General features: G+C 43.8%; 1 protein-coding gene across 1 annotated transcript in view; it reads left to right on the plus strand.

Annotated features, from left to right (window-relative positions):
* Window positions 1–21,067, plus strand: part of LOC138516300 (uncharacterized) — a 1,253,275-nt gene that overhangs the window by 559,084 nt on the left and 673,124 nt on the right. The window lies entirely within an intron of this gene.

Raw genomic sequence — 21,067 nt, forward strand, 5'->3', positions numbered from 1 at the left:
AAATCCACTCGACCTCTCGTTCAATTCTGCGTTTAGACAGACACAAAATGTAATGAACCCAGCATTGGGGGATGTCCAAATTGCCTCCTGTTCCACTCTGAGCCAGAATGCAATAGATTTGGTTGTCGACCCGCAAAGTGATCAGTCTGTGATACTAAAGCAATCGGGCATGTTTCCTATCTTTGGAAACTCAAAGACTGACGTGATCCCAGGTCATGTAGGGGGTAAAACGAAAAATGCGCCAAATACAAAAAAACAAAAGAACATGCCGGCTCGGAAAAAAACGCAACAAATAGGTGCACGAAAATTCTTGCGAAACATAAATATGTTCCACTTAGTTGATAAAGCGACTAGCTCGAGCCTAAAACTAGCTGATTCAATTAAAGAAGGCAAGTCAGTGTATCCTGACCAAGAGGCGACAAAGGCAAAGGACCAAGAGAGTGAGTATCATGTTGAAGATGATGCAAAGGCAAAGAAGATAGTGAGCGTACAAAACGATGAGGATGAGACACTACAGGCCGAATTAATGGAACTATCGGTCTATGAGGAAAAGGCTACGGATGAAGCAATTTCTGGTATAATCCCTGAGGAACCATTAGCTAGCCCAAGAGTAGTGGCTAGCACAGGGAAGCCTACTCCAGAGAATGATATACAGAAAGTGAGTGTAGAACCAAAACCCCAGGTTCTCCTAGACAAGCAACTTAGCGAATCTAAGGGCCGAATGTGCGTGATATTACCTCCCATCGTTGAGATTAAAAATGACAAGAACGAACCAAGGAGTCCGGAGTTTGTCACACTTCAAGAAAAAAGAGCTAGACAAAGGAGGAGGAACCACGCAAAATCAACGAGCCCCAATGAGCTAAGTCTGAGCTTTGCACATATGACTCCACCGGAGGAAAGGAACGAAGCGACACTGGCTATGATTCCCACTCTCAAACCGTCGAAGCACTGGAAGGTGGACCCCCAGCCGTTAGAATCATTGGGTCAAAATTCGAAAACGAGACAGCAGAGGTCTAGTACACGAACAACTGATTCTACGGCCCTGATTAAATTAATGTTGTAGCGTCTACATGGAAATGAAAATCTAATTTTGAATCGTTCAAATGTGCTAAGGTTGTTGCATCATGTCCCACAACTTCGGTCGCTTGAATCAAAAGACATAAAAATAATCGAATTTCCAGATGACCTTCGAACAGACAGAGTAATTTTACATTTAAACTCAATCTTAATCGCAAATGTAATTCTAGACGTAAATGAAGAACTGCATTCATTAGGCTTCGACGCCTACAAAATGGCGGACTGCGAGAGAAGAGGAAACAAGGATGAAAATAAAGACCACAAAGGGGAATTCGTTCAGCGTGACATTAATGGCTACGGGCCAGAGTGGGACAAGAGAAAGAGTATACATTCGACCACAAAACAACATTTACAACTGGCAAAGATCGAAATGGGTTATAAAAACATCCAATCCAACTCCCAGTCGCAAGATTTCAGAGTTGGAATACAGGATTCAACCTTCGAATCCATTCCAATGGAGAGAATTAAAATTACCATAAATAATGAGAATCTAATTGAGACCCCAGGTTTGGCACTTTCAAACAATCCACTGCGACCTATCCTAAATGAAGATTGGACCTGGATGGCGAGCGCACTGAATAGGAAGGCAAATAGCTAATGTTCAAAGTGCGAATTGCAACAAGATCTCACGTTTATTTCTTGGAACACACGCGGCTTTGGACATTTGATGGTCAATAACTGGGCTAGTAAACTGCATTTGATTTGTCTTCAAGAGACTTGGATGTGCGAATTACCTGCAATAGCAAACTTTGAATGCGCGTTAAATCCTGCCATTAAGCCTGAAAAAGGTCGCCCGATAGCCGGCCTTTTGACAATGATAAACCGTTCGTCTGGTTACCGGCTGTTAAGATCTGATAATCATACGCCGTACATCCAGGCCTCTGAGATAAGCAAGTCTGCGGCCGCCGACAAGAAGAATGACGTGATACACATCATTAATCTCTATTGGAACCATCAGCGCACTGGATCCCATGAGTTTATTGACCAAGTCACGAAAATTCTTGACAATTTATTAGAATCCGGCTTCGGCTCTGACATAATAGTTTGCGGGGACCTGAATATTGATTTCTTCAAACCTCAGAACTCTCTAAAATCTAATCTAGCAAAAACATGGACGGATGAAATGGAAGTAAGAGGCCTCGCAATGTTAAACGGCTGTACGCCAGGCGATATTCCTCCGAAACCAACGTGGCAGCGTGATGGCCAAAGCTCCACCATTGACTATATTTTCGTGTCTACCAATATGCATGAGAAAATAAAGTCAATGAAATTATGTCCAATGACCCACAGCGACCACGAAATGCTTGAAATTATATTTCAAGATTGGAGAGATAAACCGAGGGAAAAATGGAGCTCAAAGGTCTTAGTAGAACCAAATAGACTTCGGTTAAAATTAGTCGAAAAAGAGGTCCTCGCTATACATAAACAATTTACATCATCAGAGAAGGTCATTGACTACGTTCCAATTCTGTGGCAATTTAAAACAAAAAATATTGGTATGAAAAATAGGTCATTCCAGAATAAACATAGTTTTGATTTACTGATAAAACAACGAAAACGTGCAATGCGAGCCGAAATACGAAAAAATAATCAAGGCCCAGTTGGAGAAATTTCGGCGAAAAACAAATCTGCAAGGCAATCCTACAAAAACTGGATTAAAAGTCATCGAGCCATATTAATCCAAAACGACGCTGAAACAATGATGAATACTCTTGTAAACAAAAATAGTAGAGACTTCTGGCGCATACTCAATGGTCTTGAAGCCCCGCAAGCTGCTCTGCAGACATGCCCAGTGCCTGAAAAAGAATGGGTAAACTACTTTACAGCTCTGTATCACAAAGATATGCCACCCTCTAAGTCAATGTCAAATATAACATCATGGGACCTACAATTTTCAGATGAGGAAATCCGCGAGACAATTATGAGAGCAAAAAATTCTCGAGCCCCTGGACCAGATGGTCTGTCAAACTCGATGATTAAACAGTTTCCTGACTTATGGACAGCGATATGCGTTGAGTTATTTGGACGAATCAACGACCAAAAACAAATCCCTGCATCGTGGAAATCAGGGATAATAATACCCATCTTCAAGAAAGGCAACAGATTAGCACCTACAAATTACCGTCCGGTGGCCCTTCTTGATGTATTGGGAAAAATCTTTGCATCGCTGCTCCAAAAAAAATTGATTACATGGGCAAAGACTGCAAATAGAGTTGATGAAAGACAGGCTGGTTTTGTAAAATCCGTTGGCTGTTCCTTGAACTTATTGATTCTAAATCTTTTGAAAATGGAGGCCCTTAGAACGAATACGAGAGTTTACCTAGCTTTTGTTGACTTCTCCATGGCTTTCGACAGGATCGACCGTGACCTATAGTGGCAGAAGCTAGAATTGTGGGGATGTCCTGAGGGATTACTGGCGGCAATAAAAGAACTACACAATGACACGTCAATCTTTGTCCGGTTAGATCAATCTGGTTCGCTCTCAAGACAAATAAAGACATATAAGGGTGTGAAGCAGGGGTGTCCTCTTTAGTCTCTTTATTTCTGACATTGAGGACACCATTCAGTCTGTCAGATCCTTTCCTCCGAAACTCAACGCATCAAAGATAAGTTGGTTATTATACGCTGATGACTTGGTTATTTTAGATCTAACGCCAATTGGACTCCAGCGTAAACTAGAAGCCGTCCAAAAATATGTGCATCAGAACAACCTAAGGATTAATACCACAAAGACGGAAATACTTATCTTTGAGAATTTAAAAACAAATCGGCTACAAAAAAGCACAAGACAGGTGTGGTCGCTGAACCAAGAAAAATTGAAAATCTCAGAGCGTTAAATACCTCGGAATGCTTCTAGATTCAAGCATATGTGATGAACCCTGGGTGGCAGACTCAAAACGGAAATGTGCCCAGTTGGCATGTCAAGGCCTGATGCTACATAGGAAATATGGGAATTTTTCAATACAACCTTTACGGAACTTTTACGAACAAAAGGCGGTTCCGATTTTGTCCTACGGTGCAGAAAACGCCTTTGGCTGCTCGTCAACCCACTGGGCCTCGCTTGAACACATGTTTTGGACAAAGTCCTTAAGCCTGCCTCCAGGCATCTCAACGGCATGTCTAAGATATGAACTAGCCCTAATTTCATTACATGCAAGGATAAGTTGGAACCAACTTAGCTTGTATCGGAAATCAAGAGCAGAGGAGGGAATTCTCCAATTTGAGATTTTACATAACGCTTCATCTAAAGGTTCAGACTTGCTCGCGTAATGGGTGAGACGATGCGAAGACATGTTAAAGGTCTATAATATCAACTTGGAAACCCTCCTCACAAATCCAACAGCAGCCAAGGTATCATTATGGCGCTTTGACTGGATAAATACATGCTATGAGCGCAACGAAGCCCATGCGATGAAAAACTCTCCGGGGGAAGCAAGAGGCTACGGAATCCTTCAACCATACTTGAGTCGCTTTCCGTCCCCGAAAGCAAGAAGAATATTCATGCTATTCCGCCTTAATGCAATGAAAACAAAGGATAGAACTAGTCATTGGGCGGGAAACGTGGATTTATCTACGATGTGTCGGTTATGTGGAAAGGAGCCAGAATCTATAAAACACCTAGTGCTCTTCTGCACAGCATTGAAGGACATACGATCAATCCACTTGGGAGGCTGGTATATTGCACACCAGTCGGTATGTGCTGATGAATGGTGGAGGTATATGTGGAATGGCTCAGACATGAAACTAATCCTACCTTTGACCTCCTTCCTTGCCGTCATTGAGGAGAGATTAAATGCTAAAAATGAACTTGCCTGAGACGGCTGGCCTAAGGACGTACATGCGTTTAAAGACATAAAAAAGGATAATGGTCATGTACTTGTGTGGCAATGAGGGAGGGAGATGTTGATGGAGGTAGTTGATTATGTCACTGTGTAATGGATTGTTCTGTGTCACTTTAAGCAAACATTTTAAAGGTTTAATTTAAACCAATAAAATTAAAAAAATAAAATAAAAAAAAAATGAGCTACGCAGCGTTCATTGAAATGGACAATGCCAGGGACATGCTGTTAGGAAGTAGGTGACTTGGTGGACAGGCCTTAAGCCTTTGGTCATATGCAGTCATGGAGAAAATACGGGACAGCATACATACATTCTATACGCCACTTCCTATGGAATATGATCAGAGATAAAGGAAAGCTGGCCATGAACACTAAAGACAGTTCCTGTAAAATACACAACGCGTGTTTGCTATGTTCCCACACTCTGTGTAAATATTGCTCTAGGCTCTGTGTCTGCCATGTCTCTCCTGGTGATTTCCTCTGGATCCTCCCTCTACGCAAGTCTACACTCCTTGTGTACACTGGAAGGATGCAGAAGGAGGAGACTGACGCACATGTTGCACATGCTGTTTAGTGATTGTTATAGACTTTTTTTCACAACGAAAATAAATAGAAAATCTTGCTTTCCCTACTTCTATGAGGGGTTTCCCAGCCTCAACTAAAATACTAACGGGGTCTCTCAGAATTACCTTGTAAACTAAAGTGTCCACCTTCCTGGGTCAAAATCTCTAATTATGTTCCATACACTTATAACTAAGCTAGAAAGTTGCATCAAGATTCTTGGTCCAGGAAAAAAAGACTCCATTCTCCTGGATTGGGTGGCACAGTTCTGGATGCAAGTTCTTAACCAGGGGGAATGACTCCCTTTCCCTGGTCCCAATACTTCACAGACAAAGGACTGCCAATACTATAACACTCTGTATCAGAAAGTGGAGTAATGCCTGTCAGTGTTTGGCCTGGGATGGTTGTGCCAACCCTATTTTAGGGTTAGAGCTGTGGGTGACACTGTCTGCAGCAGGTGAGGGAGAGGCTAGAACACTTCAACCTTATTGATTCAAAGTGGTCAAAGTGTATCTCCTCGCGATAGTGAGCACAGTGCCCTGTCTTAATTTTGCACATAAATGATACATACCATATACGAGTAAGTGTGCTACCAATGTTGGGTTTAATTCAGATTTCCAGGAATATTACCAAATATTCCTTGGTTACAGATATTTCAGTACGTGACTTGAGTGCCATATTCAACACGTTTACATACAGTGGGTGTGCATGAGCCAACAGTAACCTTTGGCGCATGTGCCTCCTTGTTTCCCCAATTCTTTGGCTTTTTCTAGGCTAATCACATTTATTCCTGTTTACAGCAGTGTAGGGTGTAATAGTTTGCTGCGTTAACTTACATTCGTTCAGTTTTGTTTGTTCATTCAATGCTTTAAACATAACATTCTTTAGTACTATGTTACATTTACATATTTAAGCAATATGTCTCAGCCGCGGGGGCATTACCGAGTTAGGTAATGCCCCGGGCCCCTAGGTAATGAAGGCCCCGGGCCATTACCTGACTCGGTAATGCCCCTGTGGCGAGGGGCATGTTGCTATTAGTATCCCGGCCCGCAACACTGGGGTACTTATAGCATTCTTTTCTGTTCCGAAACACTGTAGCGTTTCAGAACGGAAAAAAGAAAAAAAGAAAAAAAATGTCCAAGGAAATGGCTGCCAGGAAAGGGAAAACGGAGTCCGTTTTCCCTTTCCATGGCGGCCATCTGGAGCAGACGTGCTGGGAACAGAAGTGTTTCCACCGCGTTCGCTCCCAGAAAAAGGAGAAATCAGAAGGTAAGTGGGGTTGGGAGGGCGGCGAGGGCGGGTCGGGGGAAGGAAATAACATACACATGCCAGTCTCCCCAGCGGGGGACGTGGTGGCCTCCAGCGTTGTGAAAGCTCGGAGCGGGGATGGCCCCACTTCGAGCCTCCTCATTGGCAGAGGGGCTGCCACACACCCCAAGCCGGGGACAAAGGAGTGGAATCCCGGCTGAGGGTTTCCCGGCTGGGTAATGCCCCGGCGAGGGCCAATCAGAATGTGTGTTACATTCTGGTTGACCCTCGCCGGGGTACTGATCTGAGATATGAACATTATCAATGATTGGTGTGATGGTAATCCATCTGTAGGATTTCCGTTCCTGCTGGTGGCTCCACGTGTCAATGGAGATATGTCTCAGTCTTGTCTCTTTACGGCAGATATGTGTGTCCCCTATTGTTAGGAAAGATTTCCCTTAGGTGCAATTTTCCCTCCATTTGTAAACCCCCCCCAAACGTTTTGCTTTTGTTTGGCTTACCTAACCTGACTTTTTCCAGTGGAGCACAGCCTTCAGCTGCACTCATCTGGGCTTTAGCTCATTTGTTATGGGGAAACTGACACGTCCTTCAGGCTGCCAGTACTGGCAAACTGTGTTTTCCCTTAGTCTTCAACTATGTTTCCATTCCTTGGTAACTTTTTATCTATGTGCCAACTACCTTACAGCACTGCGCATAGGGGTCCTTTAGTTTTATGGCCCTAGCCACCCTCTAAGGATTTTTTGGTGTTTGTACAAGTGTGCCCCGGACGACCTGGTGGCAGCAGTTTACTTTTAAAGTATTTTTACTTCGTTTTTTTGGACCATACCACGTTTAACGCGTTTGGCCCAAGACTGTGGCCAGTGCCGAAAATGGCTGTGCCACAAAGTCTTTTGTTCTGTCCTTTGGTCATTATGTCTCTTTGCCTTCCCCCAGGTCGCAAGACCCGGGTATTCCTTATTTGGGCACGCTGCCACCTGTGAAAACCGCATCTTTTTTGGGCACCTGCATGTCACATGTGCTAGTGCCCAGGAAACGGGTTGGGACTTTCTGGTCCCAATCCACACTACTGGTGCCAGTATGTCTGGTAGTCATGAATGACTAGAACCACTGTGGGCCACAATTGGCCCACGCCTGGTGTGCATGCAAGAAAACAGATCTTCCATTGGCTATCTAAGATTTGGGAGCAAAACGAATCTTGGATAAGAGAAGGGGCTTTGCATGCATACAAGGTCGATCTACTGAGGGTCATAAAAGGTGGCAGGATAAAGGGGTAATGAAAATGGGTGAAATCCTAGTGCAGAACTACCTTGTCCCGTTTCAACATCTGCAAGAGACGTTTCGCCTAAAGAATAGCGAAGGCTACACATACACTAGGCTGCAACACGCAATGGCCCAGGATCAGCGTGACTCATGGGAAATCCCCAAGAGGTCTCTGATTGAAGCTAACCTTATGAAAGGGGAAATTTAAAGGGCAGGCAGTCACGCAATTGCCCCTACAGAGGCTGAGGTAGAAATGGGGGGCAAACCTAGGGGCAATGGAAGAGGAGGACTGGGTGGCGGTGCTGCGCTCACTGAGGGAGGCCAGCATATGCATGAGACTGCGCTTCATTCAATACAAGATCTTAAACTGGTCGTATTATAGTCGAGATCGCCTCTATCGGATGGGAAGAGCACCAGACTCCCAGTGCCTGGAGTACAGCAAGGAGGCAGATTTATTCTTCCATTCGTTGTGGGAATACCCTGAGGTGCAATCCTTGTGAGGTAAGGTTAGAGCCAAGACATCCAGGGTTGTTAGTACTCTGATTCTAGACTGCCCTAAATTGACTCTCCTGCACATATGGGGGTACCGGGGATTCAACCCAGCGGTAATAGCGTGAATCTTCCCCATTGGGCCCAATGGGGAATGAGGAATTCTCGAATGGGCCCAATGGTGAATGGGCAATACCTGTTTCGCCAAACCCATGATCTGACGCTAATAGCTCCGGGGGGTTTGGCGGTAGGGCTATTAACGCCGGCGCTAATTGTGCCGGCGTTACCGCCCAACTCGTGATCAGGCCCACTGTGTCCATTTTCTCCTCACCCTCTTCTGCACCACCCATCCTTGACAAATGTTGTGCCAACACATTGTCCTTCCCTGGTATCACTTTCATGACAAACATATGGCGTTGCATTCTAGCTACCCATTCGGCAACCCTCCTGGAAACTTTGTTCAAGCCTTTCTCTTCAAATATAATAGTTTCTCTCCACCCCCTTCAACATCCTTGTGGCATGCGTAATCACACTCTCCATGCCATTCCCAATCACCTGAGACAAAACAGCCCCAATGCCTGTATCGCCTGCATCAACTGTAATGACACATTTCTTTCCCATATCAAACTTCCAAAGGGGTTGTGCCATGTCAATTTCACTCTTAATCCCTACGAACTCCCTTTCACATTCTGCATCCCACACAAACTCTTCTCCCTTTGTTAACAGCTTTCTTACTCTCATCACTTTGCAATGTTTTGTACAAATTTCTGGCAAAACTTGATTATTCCTAGGAAAGACCTCTGTTCTCCTTTATCTTTTGCAGCCAGAACTTTCTTGATGGCATCAACAATGTCGGCTTTTGGCTTTAGACCGATGGTAGAAATGTCATAGCCCAGGTACTCCACAGCACTCATCCTAAACACACATTTTTCTGCCCTTAAAGTCACACCTCTTTCTTTCAAAACCCCAAGCACTCATTCTAGGGCTCCACATGCTGCTCCAGCGTCTCTCCACACACCAACACATCATCTTGGAAACAATGCACTCCCCTCATGCCTTTAAAAACCCTGTCCATAATTTTTTTGTAAACACTGATGAGGAGATACCAGCCCAAAAGGCAATCTACGGAATTAGAAAATCCCTTCATATGTGATAAAAGCTGTGAACTTCCTTGACTCGTCATCCAACTCAATCTAATGGTATGCAGAAGCCATATCCAGCTTGGAAAAATATTTTGCTTTGACAGTCATTGCCAACATTTCCGTCATGTAGGGCAGGGGATGCCTCTGTACCACCACCCATTTATTCAGTTCCTTCAGATCTTTGCAAATCCTGAGCTCGCCATTTGCCTTCTTAACAACCACTAATGGGGACACCCATTCGACACGCCCCGCTCTCTCAATCACTCCTTACTCCTTCAATTCAATAAGTAATTTTTTGACACAATCCCTCAACACCAAAGGAACAGCCTGCAACTTGGCTGCCACTAGAATGCTCCCTTCTTTGAGAGCAATGCCATGTTTCCTGCTCTTCAAACACCCAATCTTGTTGGAGAAAACACTCCAGAAACTATTTGTCAAACATGCATTCTCCTCTACATGCAGCACTTGTTCCACAGTATTTGGATCAAGCCTCACTGCCAGCTTCTTTTGCTCTTTCGCCTCTCTTTGCATGTTGTGTACAGGCACGTTATATATGCCTTATCATATCATGTTGTTTGAGTTGCGAGCCGTTTTTAGCACACTATTGCTTACTAGATTATTCATCTACTGTAATGCACTGATGTAAATTCCTGTAGTCATTAATTATAACTGTTTGAGGGCTTTTGGGTAGTTTGTAATTAGTTCTCTCATGCAGCATTGGACTTTAAAGTGGGAGTTGTATTTTAGGAAATAGTTGTGTATGTTTGAATGTTGGGACAGTGTGTGTGCATTATTTGAATGATTGCATGATTTGAGTTACGTATGTTAGCGTACGTTTTTTGAGGATTTTCATGTTCTTAAGTTGTAAAACAACATGGACTTTTAGAACATGTACATTTTAAAAAATAAATGCACGTTTTTATGTGTTTGTGTATGGTCAGAATGTGTAGTGAACAATGTCAGGCTTTTTTGCACTTAGTGTCATGAAACATAGTGAAATAAGGTACTCCAGACAGCAGTTAGGCGGTTTTCGTGATTTATTATTACAAGATCCCTAACAGTGACCCCCAGATCCTTGCACCTCCAACTCCAACATTCAACTGTTGAAGAAGATGACAGATATTTCTGATATTGAGGAGGTTGAGTCTGGCTGCAGGGTAGGTTTGGAGATGAAGAGCGAGAGGTTTTGAGATGGTTCGAAGATTACCCCAAGGTTACGAGTGTAAGCAGAGTAAGGAAGGCAGACAGGAGAGAAGAAGAGGGGGAGAGGAATAGATAGTCTGTGGAGTGAGTATGAGCGAATGAGACACCATCCAATAAACAATGGTAGACAGACAATTTGAAAAGTTTGACAAAATCTAGTCGAAAGGATAAAGGGAAAGGAGAAGAAGATCTTGGTGTCATCTGCAAAGCGTTGATACGAGAAAACATAAGAGGAGATCAGGACAACAAGAGCTTAAGTATAGAGAGTGAAGAGAAGTGGACCCAAGACGGATCCTTGGAGAACTCCAACATTAAGGGGGTGAGTGGGGAGGTAAGGCTGTTCAAGGAAACTGGAAAGTCTCTAGAGGCAAGGTATGAAGCAAACCAAGAAAGGGCCTTATCTCTGGTGCCAAGGAGAGTTAACATAAATAGAAGCTCTGAATGGTCGACAGTATCGAAGGCAGCAGAGAGGTTGAGAAGAATAAGAATAGATGAACAGTTTGCATTACGTGCATAAGAGATGAAGTTGCTGTAATTGTGAAGCACTGTCTCTGTAGAATGCTGATGTTAGAAGCCAGATTGAAAAGGGTACTGTAGGTTGTGAGGATCGAGGATCTCACTGAGGCGATTCAGTACTATTCGCTCTAGGATTTTGGAATAGTATGGTAAAGGAGAGAGTACGAATATTGGCAGGAGAGTTAGGATAGAGACCAAGATTCTTAAGGATAGTGATGACAGTAACTGATTTATAGGATGAGCGAAAAGTAGCCCCATCAAGAGAGGAGTTGAAGAGGGAAGTAAGATATGGAGCAACGCTGGGAGCTTTGTTCTTCACAATGTGTGGGTAATGGGTCAATGTGGGCACAGGAAGAGTTAGACATGCTGAGCAAGGCAAGAATCTCATCCGGGTTGGTGGAACCAAAGGAAGAAATAGTAGCAGGAGAGGTGGGTAGGAGTGGTTGAGAAAAGTGAATAGGAGGAGGAGATAGAAGGTAATTAGTGGTGGTACTATGAATCTTTGACATTTTAGAAGCAAAGTAGAGAGCAGAAAGAGTGGCAGAGATGGAGGAGGGGTTAGAAGGTGAGAGAATTGAGTTGAGGGATTTTTGGAGGTGCATGGTTTGGGAAGACTGAGATTAAATGAGAGAGAAATAGAAGTCACGTTTGGCAGAGTCAAGAGCAGGGGAGTAGTTTTGAAGAGCAGTGAGGTATAGATGGAGATCATAGGAGTATCTTGACTTTGCCAACTGTAAAGCTTTATTCACATTGATGTTTACAGGATGCAGATGAGAGGTGTAATCCGGGGCAGTGGAGGGGAGGATTTAGGAGTAAATGTGGAAAGAGAGTAGCCTGAGGTGAAGGGAGCATAGAGATCAGTGTTAAAGTTAGTGAAGGCTTCTTCAGTGGATAGAAAAGTGAGTTCAGCATAGGAGGAGCAAGAGTGGTGTAGGTCAGATAGTCAGGGAGTTTCGAGAAGGGAAACATGCGTTTAGTAACAGTAGCATTAGATGTAGAGAGTGAGGCTGAAGCAGGAGTGGAGCATGAGGCACAGACAATAGTGATTAGAGGGAGATGGAGCGGTGGAGATATTAGAGGTGGAGAGTGGAGTGGGGATGAGAATAAGGTTGAGGGAGCTCCTATTTGAATGGGTGGACAAACGGTGGTGTGACAAATGTGGGCAATTTGTCCTTTCTTCCCAAGAGTGAGCCCTCTAAGCAACGCCCTCCCTAGGGGTATGCGAAAGTGGGACATCACTGGGAGTGACTCCCCTCTAGGGGACAGGGCACCCATTCCTACCAGCAACTACCTACAAAGAACAATATGTCTGCCATAATAGGAATAGAAAAGACTGATATTATTGCTGTGGATTGGCATACTCAACATACTAACATTACTCCCAGATATTTGGCTGAACGAAATGCTGGATTCTTGGAATAGTATGGTAAAGGAGAGAGTACGAATATTGGCAGGAGAGTTAGGATAGAGACCAAGATTCTTAAGGATAGTGATGACAGTAACTGATTTATAGGTTGAGCGACAAGTAGCCCCATCAAGAGAGGAGTTGAAGAGGGAAGTAAGATATGGAGAAACACTGGGAGCTTTGTTCTTCACAATGTGTGGGTAAGGGGTCAATGTGGGCACAGGAAGAGTTAGACATGCTGAGCAAGGCAAGAATCTCATCCGGGTTGGTGGAACCAAAGGAAGAAATAGTAGCAGGAGAGGTGGGTAGGAGTGGTTGAGAAAAGTGAATAGGAGGAGGAGATAGAAGGTAATTAGTGGTGGTACTATGAATCTTTGACATTTTAGAAGCAAAGTAGAGAGCAGAAAGAGTGGTAGAGATGGAGGAGGGGTTAGAAGGTGAGAGAATTGAGTTGAGGGATTTTTGGAGGTGCATGGTTTGGGAAGACTGAGATTAAATGAGAGAGAAATAGAAGTCACGTTTGGCAGAGTCAAGAGCAGGGGAGTAGTTTTGAAGAGCAGTGAGGTATAGATGGAGATCATAGGAGTATCTTGACTTTGCCAACTGTAAAGCTTTATTCACATTGATGTTTACAGGGTGCAGATGAGAGGTGTAATCCGGGGCAGTGGAGGGGAGGATTTAGGAGTAAATGTGGAAAGAGAGTAGCCTGAGGTGAAGGGAGCATAGAGATCAGTGTTAAAGTTAGTGAAGGCTTCTTCAGTGGATAGAAAAGTGAGTTCAGCATAGGAGGAGCAAGAGTGGTGTAGGTCAGATAGTCAGGGAGTTTCGAGAAGGGAAACATGCGTTTAGTAACAGTAGCATTAGATGTAGAGAGTGAGGCTGAAGCAGGAGTGGAGCATGAGGCACAGACAATAGTGATTAGAGGGAGATGGAGCGGTGGAGATATTAGAGGTGGAGAGTGGAGTGGGGATGAGAATAAGGTTGAGGGAGCTCCTATTTGAATGGGTGGACAGACGGTGGTGTGACAAATGTGGGCAATTTGTCCTTTCTTCCCAAGAGTGAGCCCTCTAAGCAACGCCCTCCCTAGGGGTATGCGAAAGTGGGACATCACTGGGAGTGACTCCCCTCTAGGGGACAGGGCTCCCATTCCTACCAGCAACTACCTACAAAGAACAATATGTCTGCCATAATAGGAATAGAAAAGACTGATATTATTGCTGTGGATTGGCATAATCAACATACTAACATTACTCCCAGATATTTGGCTGAACGAAATGCTGGGATTCTTGTGAAGTCAACAACTGATGGAGATCAACTTGCCCTGAGGGAATGCAGCAGCGAGAATAAAGTGACGAGGAAGCTGGAATGGAGCGAGAGGAATTCTTCAGAGAGGTGAGCCTCGGATGTGAGAACGTCCTGGAGTGGCGGGACCGCGCCACACCACGTAGCCAGCGGTAGTGTGGAGAGAGAGCAGAACTAGAGAAAGATGCTGAAAGGCTAGTGTTGTGAAGGGTGACAATGCTGAACAGGAGACAGAGACTGGGACGAGAAACAAACAGTCTCGCCTGGTAGCACCACACAGTGCTGTAGTGCGCCTGGGGCCCGTTAAGTGATGAGACCAGGCTGCAACAGGGAAACCGAATCCCCAGGCTTTGCGCAAGAAGTGTAGTGACTGCTGAGCTCGGCAGGCAAAGTGAAGTGAGTGCTCCCGAGAAGGTAAAGCCGGTTACGTCGCTGAGGTAAGCAAATCCGAAAAAAAGAGGCTTACCTAAAAAGAGTGAGACAAGAAGCTGGCAAAGCCAAAAAGGTTACAGGTGCTCGAGAAACCCGATTTCTGGACACGGGCAAATGCCCAAGAGAGACCCTGCTGAGTTAAGTTAATCAGAGAGCCAGAAGGTTTTGGTGAGTGCTTGACAAATATGTACATTTGGAAACCAGGAAACCTGGAGGGTTCAATTATTCAATCCTAATTTAAACTGGAGAAGCCAAAGGGGTTAGGTGAGCCCAAGAAACCTGATTGCTGGACACTGGCAAATTCCCAAGAGAGACAGTGCTAAGTTGAGATAATCAGAGGGCCAGAAGGGTTTGGGAAGCCCTATAAAAATATGTAAAACGTTTCAACAAATGGAAAACAGGGAACCTGGAGGGTTCAATTACTCAATCCTAAATTGAGCACTATTTGAAGGACAATGTGCAAGTTGGTGGATCCACACTAAGACAATAATTTCTCCTTTTAAGGAATTGGAGCCATTAGATTTGTGTAAAGCCTTAAAACCTGTTCTAAGGAACCTGAAGAGAGGACTGAACACCTTACGTCGATAAACTATGGAAAACCCACATTAGACTAATGAACCATACTTGGGAGCAACTCAAGTAGCCTTCGCCAGAAGAAGCATGAGGGGAAAGTCTACTGCTGTGGCTAACTTTTATGTTATGTTTTTCTAAAAGTGGTTGGGCCAGATAGAGGTTAGGTTTTGGTCTGAGGTCTATTTTGATTCGGACAATTGATGAGCACCCTTAGTTCAGCTTTTGATAGGCGGGGAAGATCCCTGTTTGCAATAGGGACAGGTAGGTATTTTCTCTTTATTTCAAATAAACACCCTTGAAATGTTAATCTCTAGTCCGACTCCTTCTTCTGGTTCGCCACAGTGAACAGAAGAGAGTGATTGGTTAAAGAGAGGGGAGGTAACGTCAGTCTATAGAGCAGGAGAGATAGGTGAGGTGAAAGTCATCAATTGCAATGAGGTGTTGATCGGGAGGGAGAGAGTCAATTAGTTGGGAAAAGTTGTCAGAGTATTGACCTACCGGGCCAAGTATTCAGTAAAGTGAGGTAATATGCATGCCGTAGGGGGCAGTGATTGTAGAGATAGTCTTTTCTAATGAAGGAGAATTAGTGGGATATAGGGGAGTTGTAGAGATAGGAAGTTTGGATGATGAAAACAGTCCTACACCACCACCCCTGCCACTGAGGGCAGGGAGAGTGGTGAAGGTGTAGGCAGGATCCCGAAGGGCATCAAGGGTTGGAGGGAGAGATGCAGGTTTCTTAAGGGTAATGAAGTTAAGAGAAGGAGAATGAGAAAGGAAGAAGTCTGAGTTAAAGGAGGTTTTATTATTGACAGACTGTGCATTCCAAAGAGCAATAGAAAGAGAGTGAGATGTAGAAGCAAAGCGAAGTTGAGTCTGAGAAATGGGCAATGCAGGTATATGTGAGAAGTGTATTGAAAGCCAGGGTTGCAGTAGTTGTTGTGAATGAAAGAGTAGTGGAGCGGGAAGAAGGATGGCGTCAAGGATAAGAGATGACAAGGATGTTAAGAGAGTTGAGAATGTTCTGATTGGAGGAGAGTGCAGAATGAAGTAGAAGGGAAAGGAAGAGATAGCATGAGAATTGCATAGTGAAGGCAAGGCTGAGAAGAAGCAGTAATGGACATTTACAGACAAGTAGCAGGACATAGCAAAGGCTCATAAGCAAGAGGCTGAGGGAGGAAGGCTGGGAGATTGCCCTTTACTTCAACCCCACTAACTGAAGACACTCATGGAGTGGATGGCCATACATAGCTACTAAACTATGTCATCAGCAAAGTCACTTTAAGTTCACAGCTGCTTTCTTCTCCAGGGCCTCAGTCATGTGATCTGATTTCCACTGCTCTCAGCTCCGGAGGGATGCATTTACATTATTGTGTTCAATCTCTAATGCGAGAATTGAAGTGGGGACCACATCTCCAATAGTTGTTTAATTCAGGAGGCCACATCTGGCATAATTAGCTTGCTAATTGAGGGGTAATTAAGAATGAGTGGACACAGATCTAGGTGTAGTACTGTGGTAAATCAGACTCAGGAGAGGGGCAAGAGGTCATTTTCCATACAGTGTTTTATTAACAGAAGAGAGTAAGGCCTATCCAATCGCTACCTCTAGGGACATTTCACCCTATTCTAGAAAGACAATAATAAAAGGTGCTCGTCAGCATGACTTACAAATATAAAAAAGACCTCTGTCTAAACCCTAATCTACCCTGAATTCTGTCTCTGGTAATATTAATATAGACTCAACCAATAATGGTCTGGTAAGGGATTTCTTCGCACCTATGAAGTGGTGGCTAGCTTCTGACACCCACCCACATCTTTGTGGTTTCTCTGCATTGTGCAGATTGTGGATTGTCCAGAGTAAATTCTGCCATCATTAGGGTATGGTTCATTAGCACTGGCCAATCTCAGATTTGATCAATCCCTTCATGAACCCCATAGAGGCCAGGATTAAATCTATCCAAGAATACGTTGTGAAAAATATATGGAGTCTCACTCCAACTTATTTTTTGTTCGCCAGTCGTTTGAAAGACTGAAATCTGCCCATTTTCACTGTAGGGCTTTTGAGATTCTACCATACTCTGGAAGTATTGACCGGAATTAACCAGCTTTACATTAAGTGCAGTGCTAGCTCCTCCAATAATAATTTCTCCATCCATCAGCAAATTCTAATCTAACTGGAAAAACACAGAACACAGCATCTTTGTCATTAAGGGCGTAGAGGGATACCACTGTAAGAACTTGTACACCAGTTTTCCCTTTTAACATAAGCTGTCCCTCCAAGATGGGGTATTTATCTATCAACTGGAATGAGACTCTTTCATGGATCAAAATCTTGGCTTGTATTTTCACCACAGTCGTGCCAAAGTACCTGCCTTCATATAATGCTGCCGAGACAACCCACATCCCTTAAAAAGTGATGTTTCTTGTAGTAAGGCAAAATCAGCCTCTAAATCCTGTAACATAAGGGGTATCAGGTTCACGCTCTGAAACACATGTGTATGAGCGCCATACAAATAAAATATCAATATCATCAAACACAAGGACCCAGAAACAGTGCCCTCTTACACCCAGAGTAATTGCGCTTCAAAAATTTGCTCCCAAGAGGAACATTTTATTATCAGTTTATCTTTGAGATATTTGTTATCTCAGGGTCACAAAAACATACAATTCTAGCACATTTTTTGTACTCTTTTTTTTTTTACTTTTCAAAAACTCATTACTCATCTCTTATCTTCATCTTTTTATTCTGTTCACAAATGTTCAAATCAATTATTCTCTCTTTTCATCAAATAGTCATGTTCAGGAGTTAGGAAGTGCACAATCGAATACATATCTTTTTCTCGAACAAACTATTGTGAAACAATTTTCTTTAAAATCAAACACCCAGGGATCGGTGTCCCTATTTAATCTAATGTCTTGCATGACAATTGTGTCTAACAATAATCTGCCATAGTTTTTGCAACAACTGGATTACTATGGAGTCCTATCATCTGCACCTTTTTGGTCTACTCAATCTCTGCCAGTTCATAATATTCTTAAAACAACATCTTCTTTTGTTAACATAGATTTCTAAACTCTGACCTTTTGGGCAGACGTTTAGGAGGCCACCTAGTTTAGTGGAACAGGTGTACCTTCTGGACAAACCAGACAAATCTAAGGTAGCTTGGGAGGCAGTCAAGACTAAGTCTCAGGAGGGGTGGCAAGTCGGACTCAGAAGAGGGACAAGTGGTCATTTTCCATACAGTGTTTTATTAAACAGAAGAGAGTAAGGCCTATCCTATCCTATCCCTACCGCTAAGGATGTTTCACCCTAGTCTAGAAAGAATGTGTTAAGAATTTGTTAATTTGTTAAAATCCAATTTGTTAAAATGGATTTCTAAAATCTGACCTGGTGGACAGAAGTTTAGGAGGCCACCCTAGTTTAGTGGAACAGGGGAATCTTCTGGACAAACCAGACCAATCAACGGTAGATTGGCAGGCGGTCAAGACTAAGGGGGCCATTTCAAGGTAGGAGGTAAACATGCAGCTATTAGCGGCATGGCTACCCCCTTACCGGGTACCGGGTCCGGGTTCCTTGAATGAGGAATTACCTGGCCATTCCGACCTTGGAGGGCCCGGTAATTCCTCATTCAAGGAACCCATCCCCATTCCCATTGAGCCCCTGTAGGGCCCCATTAGCCCCTATAGGGCTCAATGGGAATGGGGAGTGTGCTAACAGGGTGTTAGCACCATGGTCTGCTCGCAGGAACCGCTAAGGACCCGCGAGCAGAACTCGTAATGAGGCGGTAAGGGGTTGACAGACGGCTCCGGCACCTTTACCGGCACCATTAACCCCTTACTGCCTTCCTCGTAATGACCCCCTAAGTGTCAGGAGGGGTGAGAGTGATCAGAAGCCCACAATGAACACACACAGTAAAACTCCAAAGAATACTCTTAGACAAGTGTATATCAAAAATACATTTATTTTAGGCCTTTATAACTAAATACAAATAAACCACGTAATAATAAAACAGTTACCACACACACTTCTCACTATGTAACATGTATACAAAATGCGTTTAGCCTAATGCAGATAAGGCGGAGAACACAATCACAACCTGCAACAGAAGAAGAAAAGAAAAACACAATGATCACATTAGGCAGTTCTTCTAAGTCGATCCCTAGCTTATGCAATCCAGCGCTACAAAGTGGGGAGCCTTGTGCTCAAAAGTACAGCAGTGTGTTAACATCAGGCAGTCGTGCATTAGAACGAAAGCGAGTCCTCTTCCAGGAGCTGTAGCAGTTCAGGAAGGGGTTTGAGGTGATGAAGAATAAAGCCCTAATATTCAAGGAGGGTCTACCCTTGCAGGTAGAGTGACTTTCGAAGTTCGGTAATAGCTGGGGAGCGCAGCCTAGCCCAGCCAAACTGAGTATCTTTTCAGGGATTCTCGTGCGCAAAAACAAGTGGCTGTGCCAGGCGTCCACCGGTAAGTGATGCAAGTACTCACCGACCCTCGTCACAGTCTAAGCCAAACTTTGCTAGTCTAGTCCAGGTCACTTGTAGGTTAACCCCTACAGTTAAACATCACTCTGGCTCTCTGCGGCTGCGGGACGGGACGATCATTTGTGGCGGGACAGTAGCCTTTTCTCTGCTCTCGCAGAAGAAAGGACAATATCATTCTTTCAACCTCGAATGTACCCCCTTTCAATGTGCATTGTACTTGTAAGTTTAGCCATTTCCTGTTTCTCACTTATTCAATGCAGAAACGTTTTGCAAGTCCTTGCTTTCCATTTTTCAAGGTAAACGAAAGGGAGACAGTGCCTCAGAGTGTTGCCTACTCAGCCACAGTTTCCTATGTTCTGTAAGGACTATCACCAATCTCTTTTGGGAGGTGTGTGAGAGGCTTTAAACTGTGTGCACTTTATCAGTGTTATCCCCACAACCATAAATCAATACAGTCTTAATGCAGCTGATTAGGCCATGTACATTATACATTTTGTAGCGCACTCAGAAATCACTGCCACCGCCACAATCTGATCGCCCATACAAAAGGTGTATTCAGTAATGAAAACGTTAAATTATAATCACCAGGAACACTCCCTCACCCACTTCTCCACACAGCCAGACACATCCCAATCAGAAAACCAGACACTTTAGAAAGATCGCAAAAAAGGTGCCTTCCCCAGCATCTCCCTGACCCCCTAAGAGGCCCCACCCCTGTATTTTTAGAAAGAGCAATACAAATTGCATTACCAATGTATATTGTGAAAAAAAAAGTTTGTTTAAACACTGAAATCAAGTAATAAAGTAAGTAAGTAGTTGTATAACAATGAGAGGAGCAGAGAGTGTTGCAAGATGTAGGTGTTGGGCCCAGGTTGTATGAAATGTCAACTTCCAAGAGTTAAGATGGGCTTTTGGTTGATTCATCAGAGATTCACAAGGCAACACGTAGGGAACACAACAGCACATCCTTTCCGAGGCCGCCTATTTACATTAGAAGCATTGGAGACACAAAGAACCAGTTATTGTGAAAGGGGGGCTCTTGCAATTCATTTTCAAACTTCATAGTTCACCATCTCTTGGGTAACACAGTTGTTATAGTTCACTCGCTCCCCCAACAACAGGACTCCACTTATAAATCCACTTATGAATCCTGTATGAGCGCACCATTCTTAACGCTGGCAGCTGCGTAAGGGGAAGCTAGCATGCCACAGTGCTCCTACTTGGTTCACCCTGTGTTGTGTATTGTTATTGTTATTGTTATTGTTGCTGGGGTCTGTAGACAATGTTGGGTTAAGTGGAATATAGAACGTTATGGGTAAAGGGACTTGTAGAATGTTGTTGTCATGTAGGAAGGTCAGATAGATTAAGAATAAAGTTAGAGAAGGACATACAATGGTGCCCGCGTATTTATTAACAAAGTATTGATTAATGAAGACATAACACCCCGTATGACAAGTATCTCCAGGAGGCACCCAGATAATGTGCAGCTCACCATCCACCGCTATTACGGCTCTGACCA

The sequence above is a fragment of the Ambystoma mexicanum genome, chromosome 6q (assembly GCF_040938575.1).
Source record: "Ambystoma mexicanum isolate Mex_15411 chromosome 6q, UKY_AmexF1_1, whole genome shotgun sequence".
In the NCBI taxonomy this organism is placed as follows: domain Eukaryota; kingdom Metazoa; phylum Chordata; class Amphibia; order Caudata; family Ambystomatidae; genus Ambystoma; species Ambystoma mexicanum.